This window comes from Pyxicephalus adspersus, chromosome 3 (assembly GCF_032062135.1).
Source record: "Pyxicephalus adspersus chromosome 3, UCB_Pads_2.0, whole genome shotgun sequence".
Classification (NCBI taxonomy): Eukaryota; Metazoa; Chordata; class Amphibia; order Anura; family Pyxicephalidae; genus Pyxicephalus; species Pyxicephalus adspersus.
In genome coordinates, this window is record NC_092860.1 from 27,961,309 (window position 1) to 27,969,433 (window position 8,125).

An 8,125-nucleotide genomic window follows, 5' to 3' on the forward strand; every position below is an offset into this window, starting at 1 on the left:
CAGATCATCTACAATACAACCTGATCACCGCTGGGATCATCTACAATACAACCTGATCACTGCCCAGATCATCTACAATACAACCTGATCACCGCCGGGATCAGTGTTACACAACGACTATCTCCTTTAAGTACCCCGCTATAAAATCCGATCACACAGAGCGATGGTGTGCAAAGGCCAGCCGTGTATTTCACTTACCCGGGCCAGGTAACTGATGAATTGATATTGCCCCAGGTGAGTGTACTTTGCTCATTCCTTTCTGGCTTCATGACTTCATGACTGAATCATGATAACCATGCAGTAATGAGAACTATGGCCTCCAAAGATTTGTTTAAAAAAAAAAAAAATACTGAGTACCAAACTATTTCTCAGCCCCTATAAAATTCACACAGCTTTTTTCAGGGGATACAAATCATTTCCTAATTACTGCAATCAGAAAAAGGTGTGAAGCCCAAGATGGAAACCCAAGATGCCTAATTCTTAGGAAGCTGAAATATTGGATGTCTTATAATAAATATAAATATATATATTAATTATTTCCAGGATCAGTCTTTGCTGTAGCTTGTTATGTTTGATCACTGTGTGCTATTAACCTGTATTGCCCCTTCTGTGATTAATAATAATAAACAGGATTTAAATACTGCCATCATATTACGCTACTGTACATTAATAGCGGTTGCAAATGACAGACGAATACAGACAGTGACACAGGAGGAGAGGACCCTGCCCGAAGAGCTTACAATCTAGGAGCTGTCTTGTCCTGACCCCCGCTATAGGCTGACTGATGTTACCTACAAACCAGGACAGGGGGAGCCCAGTGCTAAATATATATATAAATTTATATATATATCTCTATCTATATCACAGCTCCCATGCCTGACAACCCCACTAGGCAATGTGTATCAGTGGCAGAGCGTGGTCACCCTGGCACAGGAAGTAGTGGGCTCTATGGAAGATAGGGGAAGTTTCATAGAATCCTGCAAAATACTGATTTTTAGGGTTTCTATAAAACAAAAGCATTATCAGTATTGTGTAGCAGCATTGGATTAAATAAAGAAATGCCAATATTTGTGAGGAGGGGATGGTGCAGGGATTGTATGGGGGAGCGGTGCAGTGATAATGGAGGGGCAGATCTGGGTGATGATGATGATATGACATGAAGGGGGGGATGGTGAGCAGCCCGCACTGTGACATCATTACACCCCCAGCTGCCCCCCAATATCGGGCACATCATGGAGGACACAGCGATACCGGGAAGCCTCTCCGTGCCAGGGATACGTCCCTTCTCCCCCCAAACACCCGCGGCCAGAAGAAAAGACGAGCTGCGGCTTACCAGACAACACCCGGACGCCATACGGCTGGACAGGAGGGCTCAATGCCGGCACAATGCCGGCACTACATGCGAACACTCGGCTACCCGCCGGGACACCGCGAGCTGACAGCACTGACAATGACTGGGGAGGAGGAGGAGGGGAGAGGCGGGGGAAGGGCTGGCAAACAAATAACAGGGAGGGGAGGCTGAGGGCGGCAGGTACAGCTGTGTGACGGGGAAACTTATATCACCTCCCATAGTAGGGGTATAAGGGGGGCAATAGGGGCAGGTACAGCTGTGTGACGGGAAACTTATATCACCTCCCATGGTAGGGGTATAAGGGGGGCAATAGGGGCAGGAGAGGCCTGTGTGCATTCCCTTACATTGTATTCTGCATGGGGTTGTGGAGGCTGCCAGGAATTATTACTCTGGTAGTCCTGGTTTACATATGACATAGGGACTGTAGGTTTGTTCTTAAACAGGAACTAAACTCAAAAATACCTAAAACAAAAAAATACATTTACCTTCTATCCTGCTGCGCAGCTGATCGGTCCAGAGGTGTCTTCCATCGCGTCCCGCGTCGTCCTGGCATTTGTCTCCGGGCACCGCCATCTCCTCTTCTTCCTATGTCACCTGACCCAGGCGTGACATCGGGTGACACAGGATGGAAATAAACTTGATAAAAACATTTTCCTCTTCTCAGGAAAAGGCATGCCAGAAATGTTTAGGCATGAGCAGAAGGAGCACCCAAGAGGCTCCCGGGATGCTCTGCGCTCCCCTTCATTCTCGATCGCCTAGGCCAGGGGTAAGCAAACTTTTTTGGCTACAAAGCCATTTTAGGAGGTCAGGAATGCACACTAGGCTGGAGTCTGAATCTCGAGTCCCGCGCTGATGGCCCCACCACCCACCAGGAACGCCCTGAAGGGAAATCCCTCTCCTCCATATGCATTGTCTCCTTACCCCGGCAGCGGAAGTGATAACGGTGGACACAGTAAATAGGAAAGGGAGGCATACCATACACATGCGGCACCGGAGCCGCTGGTTGCCAACCCCTGCCAGCCAGGATTTGGCCAATTGACCAGGGGAGCATTAGGCTGAAACCGACTACTAGCTAGGCTATAAAAAAAAAAGGGTGTTGCACTTAAAAAGCAAACTAACAGAATTTTTACCTTACATAAAAGGGTTGTCTACCCATTTATGTAAAGTGAAATTTCTGAGTTTAGGTACGCTTTAAGTTGAAATTGTATGTAAGTCGGAACAGGTACATTATTTTATTGAATGCAATTAGGACAGATGTTTGTCTCAATATATTATTAGGCAGCATAAAATCCTCACGGTGAGTTATTCCCAAACAAAGCAAAAATAAATTCTTTACGTAGCCTAGACATTCATTAAATTCTGGAGCAAGCTGTGCTTTGATATGCAAAAAGAAACAACTGCAGAGTTTGTCTTGGTCATTAAAGAGTTACAAGAGGCTGCAGAAGAGCAAAAGATTTCTTCTGCAAGTCATGCAACTGCCCTCTCCCTCCAACAAGCCTTTGTCCTGCACAGGAATGAGCAGGGAAGCTATTATCTAGGACTCGTCTGTATGTTGAGTGTCCTTAACTCGGGGACTATCTGTACCCATGAGACCTCAGGCTCAGACCTGCAATGGGAGAGTGGGCAGGTTCTACTATCAACGTCACTCTGGGGGAAGTGTCTTTTCCTTGACGTAGTGGGACAGGCATGCCCCCTCTTCTTTTTTTGCAACTACACCCCTGGATGGCAGTGCCATTACGGACAGAGATAACATATTACATTACAGGTTTGATGCAAATCTTTCATTGGATTTTTGAAGAAATGATGGCAGTGCAATAGCTACACACCTATGGGCCCCAAAGAAGAATTTGTACCAGTTACCCACTCCTGCGGCTGCACTGCTGCTGATGGTCTTCTAGTTACAGATCTGTTGACCCAGTGAAAATTTGTAACAAAACCCCTAACATTGAGGACATGCTCCTCCTTCACATTAGGAACAGCCCTTTATTTTTTAGGTCTTGACTTCAAGAACCCCCTTCAAGTTCTGAGCACCTTCCCTTTACATCAGAGTCCCCCTTCACATCTGGACCCCTTTGCTTTACATTAAACTAGTCTTTTACATCAGAGAACCTCTTCATGTCTTTTTTCAGCTTCACATCTCAGCCCCCTCTCCTTTAACATCCATGTGCCCTCCCTCCTAACATCAGAGTTACCCCACTTTATCTCAGAACCTCAGAACCGGGTCTGCAACCAGTGGCAAGCCTGCTGGAGGGTAGGTATCACTTGTCCTGAGTTTTTATGGTTGGGTTTGTGAATTAGGATAGAGACAGCTGGGCCTGATCCGCGTAGGATGTTTATTTTCCCCTTTCGTTCGTGATCCTTCATGTTACAGGGTCATATTGGGTCAGACCCCTACCTCTCCCCATGCTTATGCTTCTGCTCAGCTGTCTGCTCATGCTTCTATTTTTTGGAAGCTACAAGAATTGTGGAAACTGCACAAATAAATTGTCTGCAGTATACCCTAAACTCTTTGCAATGAGTGCATTTTAGAATTAACAGCAACAGACATTTGTTTTCTAATGAAGGATTTCATGGATACCATGAAAACTGAAATGATATGCCTTTATGCCATACTTCATTTCTCCTTCAGGAATGCCCTCTATAGTAGTATTCTTACATAATATTTACTGAAACATTCACTAGTGGAAAATCAATTACTGCCTTTGAAATCCAGGAACCTTGAATATTCTCTATTAGGGAATGTTTCCGTGAATGTCAGATTCACAACTTTACAAACCTCTTGATCTTCCCAGGATACCTTCAACAGACATTATAGTGTGGGTATTCTGTCACAACAAGACCTGGCTTTCATCAGAAGTTTTACAAGTATCGGTCCTCATTACTTTTTCTGTCATCCTGGAAGCTGATTGGAGGAAATTTCAGTAAGACTGACTGGTGACAAGCCTACTTCCCATCATGTTGGAGATTTTTTGTATGTATTTTTCTGTCTTGCACTGGTGGAGGTAGTCTTCTTTATCTCAACTGGGGGATGAGGGGTGGAAGGGAGTTTTAACCCTGTTCAGATTGTGCTTGCTGTAAAAAATCGTTCCTCAGGTTTGTCATCATGGAAGATTCTCTGCAATACTGTAAGGCAGGGGTGCCCACACATTTTTGGCTTGTGAGCTACTTTTAAAATGACCAAGTCAAAATGATCTACTAATAATAAAATTCTAAACATTTATTTATATATTTATATATACATTTTTATATATACTGTGTATACTTTATGTTTAAAATATACCGTATATACTGGTGTATAAGCCGTGGTATCTATTTTTACCATATGAAAACAGGAAAAAAATGATTGACTCGAGTATAAGCCGAGGGTGGGAAATGCTGCAGCTACTGGCAGGTTTCAATATTCAAAATAAATACCAATAAATCTGCATAATACAGCCATTACAATGATAAACAAATACCATAGTGAGAATTTAGTGGTTAGATAGGTAGATAGGTCTATTACTTGCCGTACCCAACCACTAAATTCTCCCTGGCGGTATGATTCTGTCCGGAAAAAGTGTCTGAAAGAGGTATAAGGCGGTACTGCATTCAGCCACTGTAGCCCCCCTAGTGTTCAAATTCTGTATTTCCACGCAAAAGGGTTACATTTTTTTTTGCATGGAAAATTATTTTACATTGTAGGCCTATAATTGTTAGGCATAACTCACCGAAATATGTCCAATATTTAATACATTTAATAGTAAACTTTAAATAAAAAACACCAAAAAAATCTGTTAAAAAACAAAACAAATAGTGTATAATATAATATAACTCTACAGTAGCTTTTATAATATATACATTTCTTTGTATTGGACTCAGTACAGTTTTTTTGTATTGAATCCAATGCTTTGGGGAAACTGTGGGGTTTTTCAGTAGTAATCTGATGTCATACAATGTTGTATGACAATCAGATTGCACTGTAACAGTATTTACTACCGTTCGTTCCTTTAATTTTGGCTCCGGAGTTACGCCGGCATGTAGCCGCTGTAATGCTGGCATGATTCCAGCATACCCCTGCTTTTGCGCCCAGCGTATTTCTGCCGCAGCCTGATGGCATTCTCATCAGGGGGTGGAAACCGCTGGATGTGGCTGCCAGATCAGGTGCTTCCATGAACCTGACTGGCGTATAAGCCGAGAGTGACTTTTTTCAGCACATTTTGGGTGCTGAAAAAGTTGGCTTGTATGGGGGTATATACAGTATATTGTTTACCTTGCATAACATCATGAACATGTATAGCACAATACAATTCTGTACATTTTTTGGCCATTATCTTACTCCGATGATGTCTTAAACTTAATGGAATCAGCCAAAGCTGGATAGCCCGGACAGTATTTGCTGGTAGCAAGCCTCAAACAGACTTCCAAATGATCATCAGTCATGGTGGAACGGTATTTGGACTTAATAACTCCTGTGCGCGGTAGAGTTTACTTTAAAAAGGCAGGGCTCTGTGATATACTCGCGTTGCCTTTGCAATCTACCAGTAGATGGCGATCCACATGTTAGAGGTTATGTTCACACTAGCCAGGAGGTTCTGGTGCATCTACTGCTTCCTCCGGCCAGAAAACTGCTGCCTTGGGGATGACACTACATGTAGCTTCTCCCCTTGGCAGCCCAATGGAGAATAAATGGGTGTAGCGGTGCGTGGTATAGTACTGCTCCTACAGCCAAGCATGGTGCCAGCCACTGGGAGCTGTGCAGGAATCCCAAGACAGGTGTAAACCTGCTATTACTAGACTCTTCCTCTGTACCAAGAGTTCTCATTGCTAAGTAATAAAACCATTGGATATTCATGTCATGGTTTTAAAAAAAGTTATCATTGTCAGCCGAATATTACTTGTATTACAGGTTTATATTAGAAATATATATTAATATTAGTCATATGGTAAAAGCCTATACTTGTGTAAAACATTAAAAAAGTATACATATCTCAAGAAGATAAAAAAACAAAAATATATATACATTTAGGTGCATGATAGCCTATTCCTGCAGATAAATAATGTTCAGTATTTATCTGGTAAATATTTCATAGCTGTAAATGAGCCTGCAAATAACCATCTGCTAAATTGATAACCGTAGTATTCAGTATTGCATTTTCTTCTTTGCATGAAGAGGATCACCTATGTTTTATCAAAGCAATCTGCGGCTAACCTTAGTTACTTTCTAGAAATGTTTCTTTACTAGGGAAAATATTTTTCCACAAAGTGAATATGAAAAATGAATGAGCAATCTGAAGGGGAAAAGATGGGAGCAGGGTAACAATTACGTGGATGACTAGATTTTTACTTTAAGGAAATGCAATGGTGATTCTATATATGGGGATATATGACAGTAGCCTGTCTGAGCTTTGCAAGAAGAAAAGATTCATTAATAGTAAATAAGAACAAGAAACAAAGTTACCTGTATTCCAAAGATTCTTTGAAAAAATGGATTGGATTACAGCAGTGTTCTAAAGACTGTAGTAGCGTGTTCTTTCTAAAAGTGGCTGTTTTTTCTAATTTGGGTGGAATCATGAGCTGTGTCCAGGACGTAGGCTGTTGTCCAGTTATCTTTTCCTCAAAAGTCAGAAAGCTCTTCCCTCTGGAAGATTCCCCTCTCCCAACAGCAGCAAAATTTGTAGGCCCATCAATTTCTGTCATGGAAATAATAGTCACATAGAGAGAACACATCTATTCAGCAGGGACTCAATCTTTTGGCCATACATAGACTATAGGACTTATGGTCTGTTATTGATATATCCTTGTAATGACATAATATTACTTTAGGATTGCGCATGATGTCAATCGGTACTTAGCAAGTGTTTGAGCTGATTCTTAAAGCCAAACTTTTAGTTTTGAAGAGCTCTGTGATCTGAGGAGAGCCATCCATTTGACTTTGACTGGTCACATGACCAGTATTTCTTCTCATCTTTTTTTTTTAAACTTTACATTTGTTTTTAGTTTTACTGTACTGGCAGCTTCAGGGGCCATGCACAGATTTGATAGTGAATATATTTTACCTGACTACAGAAAAGCCAGGTACAAGGAAAGTTATTGGCAACATTGGAAAAGTAAGGCCATGTACACACGTGCAATGGTTCTTGTCTGATAATCGTCTCAGGGACAAGAATCTTGTGTGTGTACCATGCTCGTTGTCCATCTAATGTGCTGGTGGATCCACGGACGATGGATGTTGTATGATCCTAATGGAAGTGAAGGAGGAGAAAGTGCAGCGGGGTGTCGCTCAGTCGTTCTCCCCCCTCCCCTCCCCATAGAGCAGATTGGAGCTGTATGTACAGCACTCATTCATGCATCGTGCAGTCGTTTGTCGTTGGAAAGGATTGTGAAAGATCCTTTCCAATGACAACTATTGCACGTGTGTTCAGCCTTACAATCTTCTGGATGATAGGCTACCGCTCCTTTAAGAAGCACACAACACTGTGGATGTTTGGAGCGTTTATAACCATGGACATTTGTAAAGAATGGGCATGCCATGTTTTTGTGCTGTCTTTTTTAATCTGGTGTGTAACACCACTGATTGTTTACCCATGTTGATACTTTCAGAAAGCTAATGCTCATATTATTTACAATCCTTAAATTTTTTAATGTTATGCCCTTTCTAAAAGCACTTTTTTACCTCTTTGAATCTGTTTCTTTGGAAAAACACCTCTCTCCACAAGGGAGTTCCTCATAGAGCCTCACAGTGCTAGCCACTTCATGTCTCTCAGCAACTCCTCCATAGTGTGAGATCAAGTGGAA

At 42.2% G+C, this 8,125-nt stretch overlaps 1 protein-coding gene across 1 annotated transcript in view; it reads right to left on the minus strand.

The window, feature by feature from the left end:
• The window catches only part of DAPK1 (death associated protein kinase 1), a 96,848-nt gene extending 95,370 nt beyond the window's left edge, over nucleotides 1-1,478 (minus strand). The window contains exon 1 of the mRNA XM_072404071.1: nucleotides 1,334-1,478. The gene's annotated coding sequence lies outside the window, so the exon portion shown is untranslated. The remainder of the gene's footprint in view (nucleotides 1-1,333) is intronic.
• Between the last annotated feature and the right edge of the window lie 6,647 nt (nucleotides 1,479-8,125).